Below are 2,197 nucleotides of genomic sequence, written 5' to 3'. Positions count from 1 at the left end.
GTTTGAACTAACTTTGCAGTCTAGTGCTTATTCTATAGTGCCTCACTATAAATTAAGATATATATTAATAAATGTTCTAAGACATGCTTCTCATTTCTACCATAGTATATAAATTTAACCAAATACATACAACATTCAATTTAACTAAATAAAGTATTTCTCACCAACAACAGCAATAAGGAAATTTAGAATATTTCAGAAACTCACACATAGTTATACTTACAGCACTTGCTATTTCTATTAAGGAAAGCTCAACCAAATAGCATTCTGTTTTTATGAAAAACATAGAAATTACATCAGTCCAATGTGGTCTGATTCCAAGTATTCAAAGCTACATGCTTCAAAGTCCAGAAATTATTAAAAACAAAAGATTTAAAAATTAATCTATTAAAAAGTAAAGGTTAACCTCTAATTCATAAGCAATCGTCATTTTTAAAATGTACATACTATGTGCAGAAAACGAGTTAAATGATGAATTGTGTTGTTGTGTGCTGTTAAGTTCATCTGACTCATAGTAACCCTACAGGACAGAGCAGAACTGCCCCACAGAAAATATCAGGGGTTTTCTCCTGCAAAATGATTTGTGCGTTCAAACCTGAGCACTTAAACATTGTGACACCAGGGCTTCTTGTATATTTTTATCTATAAATTACAATGATACCCTTAATAACAAAATGATAAAATGGCATTTAAAAGAAGATAGTCATTGTCTTAAGACTCAAAAGAGCCCAAATTACAATTGGGTAATATGCAGGAATCTCTGCATATATCTGAGGAACAAAGATTTAATAAGGTTCCTCTGAGTTAATGAATTCACTTTACTAGAGTTGTTGTTGTTGTTAAGTACCGTCGAGTTGATCCTGACCCATAGTGATCCTGTATAGGATTTCTGAGTAAACAGCTGGTGAGCTTGAACCACCAACCTTGCAGTTCAAATGGCTTTACAGTCTGGCACATTAACCCACAGAGCCACACCAGGACTCCTCTGAGTTAACAAATTCACTGTACTAGAGTACAGAATATATAATAAATGACAAATGAAAAAGAGAGGTAAAATGTAGCATATATAGCTTGTTTCTAAAATTGAACTTAAGTCCATAAGCAAGGTGTAATTTAAAGAGATTTTTAACAGTTTTTTAAAGGTCAAATGCTCAGAAGAAAATGGACATAAGTATCTTACACTGAGCTGTACAAGATGACTATGAGTTGTGTACAATAATATTTAAGTGTCAACTTTAAATATGTTAAATCCTATAACCTAGAGCTGAATGCAGAACACTTAAAAACTATACCAATTTTTCAGAAAAAGTACAAAGGCTTTGTGGCTTGTACTCTACTACTCTCCACTGTTTAATGCTCATGAGGCTTAGGTAATGGCAGAAGCAATCCTGGTCCTCATAAACTACTCCAATCTACTGCACCTAGATTTTGCAGCTTCACTGTTAACACAGTTCTCTGAGAGTCAAAATCAAACTCCTCAGTCACACTTCCTTTGTTTGAGAAAGAGATAAAAATCTCCAAGTGCACCAGCCTTAAGACATTTAAAGAGGTAAATGCTACAAAAACACAGTCTCTCGTGCCCTGCTTAACCCACTTGCTACCCTCTGAATGGGAGTCCTGGTAGGCACTACAGAATAAGCACTGGACTGCAGTTGAAACCCACCAGTTGCTCCTTGGAAACCCTGTATAGGCTCTCTATGAGTCAGAAGTGACTTAACAGCACTAAATAACCTCTGAATGAGTGGAAAGCTAGACTGTATGTACCTGCATCTAAGCCATTCTAAATTAACAACTGGAAGATTACATAGGTCACTAGATCACTGGGGCACCTCTATGGTGAGAGTAGAAATACTCATAAAAGCCATTCACAAAACCCTGTATATGAATAAAGAGCATCAAATCAAGCTAAAAACTTGCTTATGTCCAACAAGTAAAACATATTCAGGAGACATGGATATAGTGTCAAATCCAACACTGGAAAAGAAAAAAAAAAAAAAGAGATCAAACTGAAATTTATGTATCATACTTTAGGACTACTGACTCAACTATACCTAAGAAATCTTGAACAGAAACAAAAAAAGAATGCGATGTAATTCAGGGTTAGGTATAAAGTGACATAATTTAAATATTACCAATACCTTACTAAAAATTAATGTGTCATTTTAGCCAAGTGAATGCTGAATTTTTTTTAATCTAA

At 34.2% G+C, this 2,197-nt stretch overlaps 1 protein-coding gene across 4 annotated transcripts in view; it reads right to left on the bottom strand.

Annotated features, from left to right (window-relative positions):
- Window positions 1-2,197, bottom strand: part of SLC4A7 (solute carrier family 4, sodium bicarbonate cotransporter, member 7) — a 126,082-nt gene that overhangs the window by 56,837 nt on the left and 67,048 nt on the right. The gene's annotated exons all lie outside the window — the stretch shown is intronic.

The sequence above is a fragment of the Chrysochloris asiatica genome, unplaced genomic scaffold (assembly GCF_000296735.1).
Source record: "Chrysochloris asiatica unplaced genomic scaffold, ChrAsi1.0 scaffold00030, whole genome shotgun sequence".
Classification (NCBI taxonomy): domain Eukaryota; kingdom Metazoa; phylum Chordata; class Mammalia; order Afrosoricida; family Chrysochloridae; genus Chrysochloris; species Chrysochloris asiatica.
Note: the sequence above shows the minus strand (reverse complement) of the source record. Positions and strands in the feature narration are given on the sequence as shown.